We start from the raw sequence: 14,402 nt of genomic DNA, 5'->3' as shown, positions 1-14,402 counted from the left end.
CGTCGGCTTGAAGATTGTAGCAAACAGCACTTGGCAAAAGCAATCCACGCGGAACCGGGAGATTGCTTATCACTCGAACCAGGAGGGTCAGAGTGGGTGCTCCTTTTCACAGGAGCTGGTGCAGATCTGGAGCAACCAGAAAAGCAAGTCGTATTTCGAAGTTCGTCGGCACAGGGGCCACAAGCCAGCTGGCAAGTGACCGGGCCAACGCGTCGAGCGCACACAAGCAGAAGGGCCCCACGCAGCACTCAGCGAGTGTGGAGGGGTGAGCTTTGGTGCAAGTGGAGCTCGGGGCTGGGGCTTCTCAAACCCCGGTGTACAGCTTCGAGGGTCACTCGTGGGCCGCACGGTCAGCGTCTCGTGGCCTTTTCAAGATGGCGTGCCCCACGCTTCCGGTCGCCTCCACGGGTCTCAGCTCTGCAGGGACTGTGGATCGGGCAGGTAGAAGGCAGGCGAGCTTGATCTCGTCGATCTCTGTCGCTCGAGTTCCGGCGGGAACTGCAACAAAGCAAGGGTCGAGGGCTGGATGGTGCCTGTTTGCACAGGGTGGTCACTCCTTGACCACAAGGGAGATTCTTCAGTCTTCTCACGTCGTGTAGAAAGTCGAAGGGTCCAGATTTCGTTTCTTATGTTTCTTCAGGATGATCTGAGGTCCGTTGGGACTGCTCCCCCTCTTATTCGAATCTAGGGGGTTGGACATCCTGCTAGGTCCCCTCCTATGGGTGGGACCCAGGAAGGGGGTGGTTACACCCCTCTCCTTTGATCCTGGCCGCGCTGGGACAGGGGCTGGGAGGCCCCAGAACCGGTTTGGCCGGATCCTGCAAGGGGCAGCCTTGTGCTCCCCAGGCAGTGTCTGGTTTCATTGAAACCTCCCTACTCCAATCCACTATCTCCTGTCTGGGGTGGTTTGACACCGCCCTGTGACAGGAAACTCTTTGTCCAGGCCTCCTCTGCCGGGTTTCGGTCAGCAGCAGGAGGTCAGACCCGTGTCTGTGGCAGGGGCATCCATTTTGTGGATCTGAGGCTCATTTTAAATCAACCGCGTTTCAGTAAAGTAACATGTCTTCTCCCTCTAGAAGGGTGGAATGCTATCCCCGTCGCCAGAACTGGCGAGGGGATAGTATTCCAATTCGTATGACACCTTACACGACATGTTTTGATAAAGCCAAACCAAAGTTGCTATATAACCGCGAGGATTATAATGCGCTTAAGAGTATATGGTATGGCATTATCCCGGATCAGCTTAGGGAGTTGTTCCCGACAGCTGCAGACAGGCTCAGCTCACGCCAGAGCACCATCTCACATAAAACCACGCACTCTGCCTCCAGGATTGATGAGGCCTTCCATAGGAGTGGCTTACAGGCTATATATGTGTCCAGATATAGGTTTAGATATAGGTATACTATATCTAAGCAAGGGGTGATTACACCCACTTGCCCCAGCTGAGTGATCAGCCAGTTGTGTCAATTTAAGAACCAGCCAGGGGTGGCAAAAGCTATGCTTCAGCCCCTGGTAGGCCTTGGTGGCACCTATGCCCTGGGCACCTATAGTGCATGGTACAGGGGCTGACAAGGAGTCCATTTCCAATTGTGGTATGTACCTATAGCACATGTATTACAGATTTAGAGAGAGAACAGCAGGCTGGGGGTCTGATTAGCAGGCCCACAGCCTCAGTAAGTCGAAAACCAGTGAAGCAAAAAGCAAAAATTGGGGTGACCATAGGATAGCAGACCCTACTCTCCTACATAACCCCCCCCCAAACGCAGGGACATTAAACTTAACCTTGACCAGATAAGTCTTCATGTTCTAAGTGGAAGTACCTGGAGAGACCATCTGCATTACCATGGTCAGTCCCTGGGCGGTGCTCCACTGTAAAGTCCATCCCCTGTAGGGAAATGGACCACCTGAGCAGTTTGGGATTTTCACCCTTCATCTGATTTAGCCACAAGAGGGGCTTATGGTCTGTCTGAATTAGGAAGTGAGTACCAAACAAGTATGGCCTCAACTTCTTCAGGGCCCAAACCACAGCAAAGGCCTCCCTCTCAATAGCTGACCAACGTTTCTCCCTGGGGGTCAGCCTTCTGCTAATAAAAGCAATGGGCTGGTCTTGACCATCTTGATTAAGTTGTGAAAGCACAGCTCCCACCCCCAACTCAGAAGCATCTGTCTGTACAATGAACTGTTTGGAGTAGTCAGGACTCTTCAGGATAGGTGCAGAGCACATGGCCTTCTTCAGGTCATCAAATGCCTTTTGACAGCTAACTGTCCACTGAACCTTTTTGGGCATCTTCTTGGATGTCAAGTCATTCAATGGTGTCACAATGGACCCATAGTTCTTTACAAATTTTCTGTAATACCCAGTCAGGCCCAAGAAGGCTCTGACTTGTGTCTGGGTAGTTGGAGGAGTCCAGTCCTGTATGGTCTGGATCTTGCTCTCCAGTGGTTGAACTTGACCCCCACCTACTAGGTGGCCCAAGTACACAACCTTGCTCTGCCCTATCTGGCACTTAGTAGCCTTGATAGTCAGGCCTGCCTTTTGCAGGGCCTCCAGAACCTTCTTCAGGTGGATCAGGTGATCCTCCCAGGTGGAGCTAAAGACAGCAATATCATCTAGATATGCTGCGCAAAAGTCATCCAACCCAGCAAGGACTTGGTTCACCAACCTTTGGAAAGTGGCAGGTGCATTCTTCAAACCAAAGGGCATTACCACAAACTGATAATGCCCACTAGGGGTAGAGAATGCTGTTTTGGCTTTTGACTCCTCAGCTAGTCTGATTTGCCAGTAGCCAGCTGTCAAATCAAATGTGCTCAGAAACTTGGCAGAAGCCAATTTATCAATGAGCTCATCTGCTCTTGGAATGGGATGAGCATCTGTCCTAGTGACAGCATTGAGACCTCTGTAGTCCACACAAAACCTCATTTCTCTCTTCCCATCTTTGGTATGAGGTTTTGGCACAAGGACCACTGGGCTAGCCCATGGGCTCTCTGATGGCTCAATCACTCCAAGCTCCAACATCTTTTGCACCTCAGCCTTTATACAATCCCTGACATGGTCAGGTTGCCTGTAGATTTTATTCTTCACAGGCAGATTGTCACCAGTATCCACCTCATGGGTGCACCAGTTAGTCTGACTGGGTGTGAGTGAAAACAATTGTCTGTGGGCCTGCAACACTTGTTTGCAGTCCACCTGTTGCTGCTCAGTGAGGCTGCCTGCCAAGGCTACTCCATCAACTGAACCATCATCAGGGTTCTGGGAAAGCAGGTCTGGGAGAGGGTCACTCTCTTCCTCCTGTTCCCCATCTGTGGCCATGAGGAGACTCATGTCCTCCCTGTCAACAAATGCTTTCAAACGATTGACATGGAGCACCCTGTGGGGGCTCCTAGGGGTGCCAAAGTCAACCAGGTAGGTGACTTCTCCCTTCTTTTCAATGATAGGGTAGGGTCCAGTCCATTGGTCCTGGAGAGCTGCTGGCCCCACTGGGTCCAACACCCACACCTTCTGCCCTGGCTGGTACTCAACCAGAACAGCCTTTTGGTCATGCCAGGCTTTCTGTAATTCCTGACTGGCCTCCAGGTTTTTGGATGCTCTCTCCATGTATTCAGCCATCCTGGAGCGGAGACCAAGTACATAATCCACAATGTCTAGTTTAGGCTTTTTGAGAGGTAACTCCCATCCTTCCTTCACCAAACTCAATGGACCTCTTACAGGGTGGCCAAACAAAAGTTCAAAAGGGCTGTAGCCAACCCCCTTCTGTGGGACCTCTCTGTAAGCAAAGAGCAAGCAGGGTAAAAGGATGTCCCATTTCCGCCTAAGCTTCTCTGGTAACCCTTTTATCATTCCCTTTAGGGTCTTGTTGAACCTTTCCACAAGCCCATTGCACTGTGGATGGTAGGGTGTGGTAAACTTATAGTTTACTCCACACTCTTTCCACATTGCTTTTAAGTATCCAGACATGAAGTTGGTACCTCTGTCTGAAAGAACCTCCTTTGGAAAGCCCACTCTTGAGAAAACTGCAATGAGGGCTTTTGCCACCACAGGAGCTGTGGTGGTCCTCAGGGGAATTGCTTCTGGGTACCTGGTGGCATGATCCACTACCACCAGTATAAATCTGTGCCCAGATGCTGTTTGAGGATCCATGGGACCCACAATGTCTATTCCAACTCTTTCAAAGGGTACCCCCACCACAGGTAGTGGTATCAGGGGGGCCTTTGTTGTGCCACCTGACTTACCACTGGCTTGGCAAGTGACACAGGAGCGACAAAACTCCTTGACATTTTCTGACATGTGAGGCCAGTGAAAGTGTGGAACAAGCCTGTCCCAAGTCTTATTCTGGCCTAAGTGTCCTGCAAGGGGAATATCATGGGCCAAGGTAAGAAGGAAGCCCCTAAACTTCAAAGGTATAACCAACCTCCTGGTGGTGCCAGGCTTGGGGTCTCTAGCCTCTGAATAAAGGAGTCCTTCATCCCAATACACCTTATGGGTACCTTGAGCATTCCCTGCAGCCTCAGCAGCAGCTTGCTGTCTGAGGGGTTCAAGTGAAGGGCAATCTAATTGGGCCTGCCCCAGGTCTGCCCTTGAGGGTCCCCCTGTCCCCAGAAACTCAACCTGATCAGGTTCAAGCTCCTCAGAGACAGTCTCCTCTTGGACTGCAGAATCAGTTTCCTGTGAAACCTGATCCTCAACCTGGGGCAAGTGGGAAGGCACAGCCTTAACCCTATTGCTCCTTCTCTTGGGTTGTGGTTGGTCTATTGTTTCAAGATCCACCACTGGTTCAGGAAGGCACTTCTTAGCCTGAGACCTTGTCACTGCAAGGACATGAGCTGAAATCCCTAGCATTTCTGCATGAGTCCTGTACTCCACTTCTGACCAAACTGAGCTTTCAAGATCATTGCCTAACAGACAGTCTACTGGGAGGTCTGCACTCACAACAACTTTCTTTAGGCCATCTACCCCTCCCCAGGAGAAGTTCACAACAGCCACACTATGGGAAGTAGTGGAGTTGCTTGCATTGGTCACTAGGTAACTTTCACCTAGTACAATTTGTCCAGGGTCCACAAAGCCAGGTGCCACCATTGTGACACTGGCACAAGTGTCCCTGTAGGCCTGAGCCAGTTTCTCATTAATTAAGGGAGTCTGCCTATATTTGCCCAGGTTACTGGGGCTTACTGCAGTGGGCAAAGATATGTCCACATCATATAGGAGAACTGCCTGTGTGGGGATTCTGACTAGGCCAGATTCCACCTCAGTACCCAGGGTCAACCCTACTAAACCCTTTGGCTGTGTACCACCACTGCTGACTGTACTAGGGGGTGCAGTTGCTTTAGGAGCTGCAGTGGTGGGGACTGGATTTTTCTTAGTGCATTCACTGCCCCAGTGTGAAACTGATTTGCAGGTATTACACCAAGGTTTCTTTGGGCCATCATTCTTCTTTTTCTTGTTTCCATTTTGGGAACCCCCCTCCTTATTGCTAGTTTGGGGGCCTGAAGACTTCTGGTCCTTTTCTTTATCTTTCTGATTCCCACCCTTCTGGTCTGTTTTCTTCTGGTCACCTTGGTTCTGGTTTTTCTGCTTAATCCTTGTTCTGACCCATTTGTCTGCCTTCTTTCCCAATTCTTGGGGAGAGGTAAAATCAGAGTCAACAAGGTATTGATGCAACAGCTGGTTCTGACAGTTATTAAGGATCTGTTCTCTCATCATAAGATTGTACAATCCTGTATAGTCTGAAACTTTACTTCCCTGCAGCCAACCCTCCAGAGCCTTAGTGGCACAATCTACAAAATCAGTCCAGTCCTGAGTCTGTGCTTTTTGGGTGTCTCTGAACAACAACCTGTATTGCTCAGTGGTTAGGCCAAACCCTTCAATAAGAGCACTCTTCAGAACAGAGTAGTTTTTGGCATCCTCAGGTCTAACAGTGAGGAGCCTGTCCCTCCCTTTCTCAGAAAAGGAGTACCATAAAATTGCTGCCCACTGATCCTCAGGGACCTGCTGTACCATGCAGGCCCTCTCAAGAGCAGTCATCCATTTGTGGATATCATCCCCTTCCTTGTAGGGGGGCACAATTTTTGTCAGGTTTCTATTGTCATAGGCCCTGTCTTTTTCTTTAGGAACTTTGCTGCCACCAGTGGCATCTAAGCCACACAATTTTTTCTCTCTTGCTAAAGCAAGTTTAGCTTGAGCCAAGGCTACCTCTTCCCTTTCTATTTGGAGTTGGACAGCCCTCATCCTGGCCCTATGCTCTTTTCTCTGGGAGGGAGTCATCCCTCTTTGAGATTCTCTTGAGGCACTAGAAAGGTGAGAGTCCCTTGACAGAGATCTCTCCCTTCTATTACCTGGGAGAATTTGGTTATGAGATCTGGAGTGGTGCTGGCCCCCTCCATTCCCATGTAGGTCCAAGTTGGCCTGGTTAAGCCTGGCAACCTGTACCTGGTTTCCCACCTGATCCTGATCTTCAGGCTCATCTACATCAGAGCCTTCCTCTTCTTCTTCCTCCTCCACTACATCATCTTGAAGATCCTCATTCTCAGGGGAGTTTATCCCTTCCTCTGTTTCTAAGGGAGTCTGAATCGCCTTGTCTAGGTCATCCTTTTCTAGGAGAGCTATTAGGGAAGGAATGGTAGGGCCTCTGCCCTTTTTTAGCCCCCTGGCTGTGCACAAGGCACTCAGGTCTTTGTGGCTAAGGTTGTCATATCTGGATGTTGTCCCTATAGGATCAACTTCTACAGGAGCAGAGCCTGAGGCTCTACCTGTATCAGACATGACTGCTAGTGAGGTGTAAGTGGTGCACTTACCTACACTAAGTGGTTTCCTACTGTACCTTGCTAGTGAGTTGTAGTCAGGGTGTGCTAATCCCTTTAATCTACAACTACTAAGTTCAGTAGAACTTAATATGCTAAGCTTTTGATTTATATGTACCTAGAGGTACTTGATGTGATCTTTCAATTTGATAAAGATTGCAATGGTAAAACAAACAGCAAGCTCAAATCCGCACCGCTGCACACCAATGTGAGAAGTTGGCCTGATAGGTAGTGTTTCCAATTCTGGAACCACTGGTTATCAGTCCAAACAAACCCCAAAGATGTCAGGTTGTAAGTCAACCTTGTAGACAAGCTATCCTAGTGGTAGCATGGACTAAGCAGCCTTAAAGGCTTAACTTAAGAGGTCGTGTTAAGCGAGCTTGTTTTACCACATACAATCCTGTAATCAAATGAAAGGACACCACACAAGTATATATTATAAAAATATATGTATTTATTACTAAATTACTCCCCAGTACTCTTTATGAGGAAAGGGGCACAAGCGTTAAATCAAAAGCACTGTTACACATAGAAAGTTGGCACAATTATGGCTGAGGGCGGGGGGCCACTCAGACCATATATCAAAAAAGTGGTATAAGTAACACTTTACGAACAATGGTTAGGCCTAGGGCCTAGAGATTCGCTGGGAGCAGTCAGGACAAGCAATGAAGAAGTCGGGAGTAGCCCACAGGAGACGGATGCAGCACGGAAAGTGCAGCGCGCACCAATGCACTGTCAATGGTGCGTAAAAGTCAGTTAAAGTGAATAAAAAGATACTTCCGCTGAACCTAGGAACACAAAACTTTAGACACAGACCCTAGAGGTGTGTACCAGTGTAAAGACACCGGCGTTGCAAAGTTACCTCACCCACAGGCCGTGGGTGCACAGGGTCGAGGTGGCGTCGGGTTCTGTCACGCAGGTTCTGGGTGCTTGGAGCTGTTGCAGCTGCAGGCGCTGTGAAGCAGAAGTGTCCGGTGCGATCCAAGGGTGGATCGATGTAGAAAAGTACCTGAAAGCAGAGGGGACAGAGTCTGGGTCACTCAGCAGTGACCAGGGTGGAACCAGGACGGAACCAGGCAATGTCGGGCGCAATCAGGCGGTTGTCGATAGGCTTCTCTCCGCTGTCACGTGGGCTCTGGGGCATCTGCGACGTCCAGGAGCAGGTCACGATCTGTCCCACGTAGGCTCTCGCCGTCAGCACCGTCGGCTTGAAGATTGTAGCAAACAGCACTTGGCAAAAGCAATCCACGCGGAACCGGGAGATTGCTTATCACTCGAACCAGGAGGGTCAGAGTGGGTGCTCCTTTTCACAGGAGCTGGTGCAGATCTGGAGCAACCAGAAAAGCAAGTCGTATTTCGAAGTTCGTCGGCACAGGGGCCACAAGCCAGCTGGCAAGTGACCGGGCCAACGCGTCGAGCGCACACAAGCAGAAGGGCCCCACGCAGCACTCAGCGAGTGTGGAGGGGTGAGCTTTGGTGCAAGTGGAGCTCGGGGCTGGGGCTTCTCAAACCCCGGTGTACAGCTTCGAGGGTCACTCGTGGGCCGCACGGTCAGCGTCTCGTGGCCTTTTCAAGATGGCGTGCCCCACGCTTCCGGTCGCCTCCACGGGTCTCAGCTCTGCAGGGACTGTGGATCGGGCAGGTAGAAGGCAGGCGAGCTTGATCTCGTCGATCTCTGTCGCTCGAGTTCCGGCGGGAACTGCAACAAAGCAAGGGTCGAGGGCTGGATGGGGCCTGTTTGCACAGGGTGGTCACTCCTTGACCACAAGGGAGATTCTTCAGTCTTCTCACGTCGTGTAGAAAGTCGAAGGGTCCAGATTTCGTTTCTTATGTTTCTTCAGGATGATCTGAGGTCCGTTGGGACTGCTCCCCCTCTTATTCGAATCTAGGGGGTTGGACATCCTGCTAGGTCCCCTCCTATGGGTGGGACCCAGGAAGGGGGTGGTTACACCCCTCTCCTTTGATCCTGGCCGCGCTGGGACAGGGGCTGGGAGGCCCCAGAACCGGTTTGGCCGGATCCTGCAAGGGGCAGCCTTGTGCTCCCCAGGCAGTGTCTGGTTTCATTGAAACCTCCCTACTCCAATCCACTATCTCCTGTCTGGGGTGGTTTGACACCGCCCTGTGACAGGAAACTCTTTGTCCAGGCCTCCTCTGCCGGGTTTCGGTCAGCAGCAGGAGGTCAGACCCGTGTCTGTGGCAGGGGCATCCATTTTGTGGATCTGAGGCTCATTTTAAATCAACCGCGTTTCAGTAAAGTAACATGTCTTCTCCCTCTAGAAGGGTGGAATGCTATCCCCGTCGCCAGAACTGGCGAGGGGATAGTATTCCAATTCGTATGACACCTTACACGACATGTTTTGATAAAGCCAAACCAAAGTTGCTATATAACCGCGAGGATTATAATGCGCTTAAGAGTATATGGTATGGCATTATCCCGGATCAGCTTAGGGAGTTGTTCCCGACAGCTGCAGACAGGCTCAGCTCACGCCAGAGCACCATCTCACATAAAACCACGCACTCTGCCTCCAGGATTGATGAGGCCTTCCATAGGAGTGGCTTACAGGCTATATATGTGTCCAGATATAGGTTTAGATATAGGTATACTATATCTAAGCAAGGGGTGATTACACCCACTTGCCCCAGCTGAGTGATCAGCCAGTTGTGTCAATTTAAGAACCAGCCAGGGGTGGCAAAAGCTATGCTTCAGCCCCTGGTAGGCCTTGGTGGCACCTATGCCCTGGGCACCTATAGTGCATGGTACAGGGGCTGACAAGGAGTCCATTTCCAATTGTGGTATGTACCTATAGCACATGTATTACAGATTTAGAGAGAGAACAGCAGGCTGGGGGTCTGATTAGCAGGCCCACAGCCTCAGTAAGTCGAAAACCAGTGAAGCAAAAAGCAAAAATTGGGGTGACCATAGGATAGCAGACCCTACTCTCCTACACATATGAACAAAGTGTGCGCAGCAGACATGATAACGCCAACGTTTCACATGATGATGGCAAGAATCAGATGCAGGAGACTATAAGTAATAATGTCTTTGCATTTGCTGAGGTCACTGGCTTGGTACTAGAGTTGTGGTTATCAGGGCATGATGGCAGGCTGCTCCTGACAGAAGTGGCTCACAGAATGCACCCGCCAGATCACCAGCACTATTGTGTTTCAGATCATGTCACTGAACTCTCCTCCTGGAAAATCCTTCCCACTGGCTTTGCCAGATTCTGTGTCCTCCCCAAAATGCTGGGGTAACGCGGGCAGAGTTCTGCGCCCTGCGCCCCTTTACGCGTCCCTAACGCCATCCCAACGCGCCCTGGTCGGGCACAGCCCTGGTCGGGCTTAGATCACTGGAGCCTCTGGAGATCAAGAACTCCGGAAGCCTAGGGTCAGGCCTATTGCAGAGGCATCTTGTGCCTGGCCATTCCGGGATTGTTGTGTTTCAGGGCCTAGCCATCAATACTCCTGGGATTTCTTTCCATGAGAACCCTCATGTCCCTGTCCTCCCACAAGCCCGAGCTTTTATGTAAAATAAAGTGTGCTCTGTGGGCCTTCCCCTATGTGCTCTCTGCCTAATCTCTTTCTCCCAAGCTGAGCTCTGCAGGTAAATGTATCTATCTGACTGAGGGGCTAGGGAGGGCCTTTCCCAGCAGTCTTACAAGACAAGAGTTCAGAGAAAGCACCTGCTCTGGGAAGGAGACTCTGCTCACAGAGAAGACAAGTCCAACATAACACAGTGAAGATGGGATGGGCAAGACACACGCCTCACGGGCTGGTAGCACGCAAACAGAGGAGCAGGGAGCTACGCTAAGCAGGCAAAGAGAAAAGTCATGTATGAGTCTCATGCACTGTGACCGGTAGTAATACTGGCTCTAACACCATTAGACAGTAGTCTACACATCATAAATTACAACAGTAACAAGACACTAAGCAAATGACAAATGCTGTATGGCATAAAGACGCCTTATATAATACAAGCTCCAGGCAGGCGCACACATGTCAAGACATATATTGAGTCTCAGGAAATGTATACAGTCAATAGTCTCTGCGGCGCAATCGGTTAGCGCGTTCGGCTGTTAACCGAAAGGTTGGTGGTTCATGCCCACCCAGGGACGTAGCCTTTTGTCTGCATGAAACACAGATACGTACCTTTGCTCTTTCCTGCGTGCGATCCTTTCCCTGAATAGTTCAATCCTCAGCGTTCTCACTGCACCTGCAGTCAATTTCAATAATTAGGATAGAAAACAAAAGGCCAAGCCCTGTAATACAACCGTAGGCATATAAGCAGAGGAAAATAAGTCAAAAGGCCCACAGCATTTGTTCATCTGGCATCGAAGGCTGCAAGTGTAAGGACCTCGTGGCGCAACGGTAGCGCGTCTGACTCCAGATCAGAAGGTTGCGTGTTCAAATCACGTCGGGGTCACTGCTTACCATTTTATTCCCCACTGAGTTCATATATATCATTTCGAAAACAAAGTCAAAAGAAAGCAACCTTGCATTGGCCGGGAATCGAACCCAGGCCTCCCGCGTGGCAGGCGAGAATTCTACCACTGAACCACCAATGCTTCACATGGTGTGTTCACAGCAAGAGCTCTGTCCAAGACAGTGGTCAGGTTCACACACTTAAATTGTACACATATGAACAAAGTGTGCGCAGCAGACATGATAACGCCAACGTTTCACATGATGATGGCAAGAATCAGATGCAGGAGACTATAAGTAATAATGTCTTTGCATTTGCTGAGGTCACTGGCTTGGTACTAGAGTTGTGGTTATCAGGGCATGATGGCAGGCTGCTCCTGACAGAAGTGGCTCACAGAATGCACCCGCCAGATCACCAGCACTATTGTGTTTCAGATCATGTCACTGAACTCTCCTCCTGGAAAATCCTTCCCACTGGCTTTGCCAGATTCTGTGTCCTCCCCAAAATGCTGGGGTGAAACGGGCAGAGTTCTGCGCCCTGCGCCCCTTTACGCGTCCCTAATGCCATCCCAACGCGCCCTGGTCGGGCTTAGATCACTGGGGCCTCTGGAGATCAAGAACTCCGGAAGCCTAGGGTCAGGCCTATTGCAGAGGCATCTTGTGCCTGGCCATTCCGGGATTGTTGTGTTTCAGGGCCTAGCCATCAATACTCCTGGGATTTCTTTCCAGGAGAACCCTCATGTCCCTGTCCTCCCACAAGCCCGAGCTTTTATGTAAAATAAAGTGTGCTCTGTGGGCCTTCCCCTATGTGCTCTCTGCCTAATCTCTTTCTCCCAAGCTGAGCTCTGCAGGTAAATGTATCTATCTGACTGAGGGGCTAGGGAGGGCCTTTCCCAGCAGTCTTACAAGCCAAGAGTTCAGAGAAAGCACCTGCTCTGGCAAGGAGACTCTGCTCACAGAGAAGACAAGTCCAACATAACACAGTGAAGATGGGATGGGCAAGACACACGCCTCACGGACTGGTAGCACGCAAACAGAGGAGCAGGGAGCTACGCTAAGCAGGCAAAGAGAAAAGTCATGTATGAGTCTCATGCACTGTGACCGGTAGTAATACTGGCTCTAACACCATTAGACAGTAGTCTACACATCATAAATTACAACAGTAACAAGACACTAAGCAAATGACAAATGCTGTATGGCATAAAGACGCCTTATATAATACAAGCTCCAGGCAGGCGCACACATGTCAAGACATATATTGAGTCTCAGGAAATGTATACAGTCAATAGTCTCTGTGGCGCAATCGGTTAGCGCGTTCGGCTGTTAACCGAAAGGTTGGTGGTTCAAGCCCACCCAGGGACGTAGCCTTTTGTCTGCATGAAACACAGATACGTACCTTTGCTCTTTCCTGCGTGCGATCCTTTCCCTGAATAGTTCAATCCTCAGCGTTCTCACTGCACCTGCAGTCAATTTCAATAATTAGGATAGAAAACAAAAGGCCAAGCCCTGTAATACAACCGTAGGCATATAAGCAGAGGAAAATAAGTCAAAAGGCCCACAGCATTTGTTCATCTGGCATCGAAGGCTGCAAGTGTAAGGACCTCGTGGCGCAACGGTAGCGCGTCTGACTCCAGATCAGAAGGTTGCGTGTTCAAATCACGTCGGGGTCACTGCTTAACATTTTATTCCCCACTGAGTTCATATATATCATTTCGAAAACAAAGTCAAAAGAAAGCAACCTTGCATTGGCCGGGAATCGAACCCGGGCCTCCCGCGTGGCAGGCGAGAATTCTACCACTGAACCACCAATGCTTCACATGGTGTGTTCACAGCAAGAGCTCTGTCCAAGACAGTGGTCAGGTTCACACACTTAAATTGTACACATATGAACAAAGTGTGCGCAGCAGACATGATAACGCCAACGTTTCACATGATGATGGCAAGAATCAGATGCAGGAGACTATAAGTAATAATGTCTTTGCATTTGCTGAGGTCACTGGCTTGGTACTAGAGTTGTGGTTATCAGGGCATGATGGCAGGCTGCTCCTGACAGAAGTGGCTCACAGAATGCACCCGCCAGATCACCAGCACTATTGTGTTTCAGATCATGTCACTGAACTCTCCTCCTGGAAAATCCTTCCCACTGGCTTTGCCAGATTCTGTGTCCTTCCCAAAATGCTGGGGTGAAACGGGCAGAGTTCTGCGCCCTGCGCCCCTTTACGCGTCCCTAACGCCATCCCAACGCGCCCTGGTCGGGCACAGCCCTGGTCGGGCTTAGATCACTGGAGCCTCTGGAGATCAAGACCTCCGGAAGCCTAGGGTCAGGCCTATTGCAGAGGCATCTTGTGCCTGGCCATTCCGGGATTGTGTTTCAGGGCCTAGCCATCAATACTCCTGGGATTTCTTTCCATGAGAACCCTCATGTCCCTGTCCTCCCACAAGCCCGAGCTTTTATGTAAAATAAAGTGTGCTCTGTGGGCCTTCCCCTATGTGCTCTCTGCCTAATCTCTTTCTCCCAAGCTGAGCTCTGCAGGTAAATGTATCTATCTGACTGAGGGGCTAGGGAGGGCCTTTCCCAGCAGTCTTACAAGCCAAGAGTTCAGAGAAAGCACCTGCTCTGGGAAGGAGACTCTGCTCACAGAGAAGACAAGTCCAACATAACACAGTGAAGATGGGATGGGCAAGACACACGCCTCACGGGCTGGTAGCACGCAAACAGAGGAGCAGGCAGCTACGCTAAGCAGGCAAAGAGAAAAGTCATGTATGAGTCTCATGCACTGTGACCGGTAGTAATACTGGCTCTAACACCATTAGACAGTAGTCTACACATCATAAATTACAACAGTAACAAGACACTAAGCAAATGACAAATGCTGTATGGCATAAAGACGCCTTATATAATACAAGCTCCAGGCAGGCGCACACATGTCAAGACATATATTGAGTCTCAGGAAATGTATACAGTCAATAGTCTCTGTGGCGCAATCGGTTAGCGCGTTCGGCTGTTAACCGAAAGGTTGGTGGTTCAAGCCCACCCAGGGACGTAGCCTTTTGTCTGCATGAAACACAGATACGTACCTTTGCTCTTTCCTGCGTGCGATCCTTTCCCTGAATAGTTCAATCCTCAGCGTTCTCACTGCACCTGCAGTCAATTTCAATAATTAGGATAGAAAACAAAAGGCCAAGCC

At 50.1% G+C, this 14,402-nt stretch overlaps 7 non-coding genes across 7 annotated transcripts; 5 read left to right on the top strand and 2 right to left on the bottom strand.

Annotated features, from left to right (window-relative positions):
- Window positions 1-10,833: 10,833 nt before the first annotated feature.
- Window positions 10,834-10,907, top strand: TRNAN-GUU (transfer RNA asparagine (anticodon GUU)). Its single transcript has one exon. It is a non-coding gene; the product is annotated as a tRNA-Asn (tRNA).
- Window positions 10,908-11,143: 236 nt separating this feature from the next.
- TRNAW-CCA (transfer RNA tryptophan (anticodon CCA)) lies at window positions 11,144-11,215 on the top strand. The gene has a single exon. It is a non-coding gene; the product is annotated as a tRNA-Trp (tRNA).
- Window positions 11,216-11,286: 71 nt separating this feature from the next.
- TRNAG-GCC (transfer RNA glycine (anticodon GCC)) lies at window positions 11,287-11,357 on the bottom strand. The gene has a single exon. It is a non-coding gene; the product is annotated as a tRNA-Gly (tRNA).
- A 1,145-nt stretch (window positions 11,358-12,502) lies between these two features.
- On the top strand, window positions 12,503-12,576 carry TRNAN-GUU (transfer RNA asparagine (anticodon GUU)). The gene has a single exon. It is a non-coding gene; the product is annotated as a tRNA-Asn (tRNA).
- Window positions 12,577-12,812: 236 nt separating this feature from the next.
- On the top strand, window positions 12,813-12,884 carry TRNAW-CCA (transfer RNA tryptophan (anticodon CCA)). The gene has a single exon. It is a non-coding gene; the product is annotated as a tRNA-Trp (tRNA).
- A 71-nt stretch (window positions 12,885-12,955) lies between these two features.
- Window positions 12,956-13,026, bottom strand: TRNAG-GCC (transfer RNA glycine (anticodon GCC)). The gene has a single exon. It is a non-coding gene; the product is annotated as a tRNA-Gly (tRNA).
- Window positions 13,027-14,184: 1,158 nt separating this feature from the next.
- Window positions 14,185-14,258, top strand: TRNAN-GUU (transfer RNA asparagine (anticodon GUU)). Its single transcript has one exon. It is a non-coding gene; the product is annotated as a tRNA-Asn (tRNA).
- Window positions 14,259-14,402: the final 144 nt, after the last annotated feature.

This window comes from Lissotriton vulgaris, chromosome 1_1 (genome assembly GCF_964263255.1).
Source record: "Lissotriton vulgaris chromosome 1_1, aLisVul1.2, whole genome shotgun sequence".
Classification (NCBI taxonomy): Eukaryota; Metazoa; Chordata; class Amphibia; order Caudata; family Salamandridae; genus Lissotriton; species Lissotriton vulgaris.
Note: the sequence above shows the minus strand (reverse complement) of the source record. Positions and strands in the feature narration are given on the sequence as shown.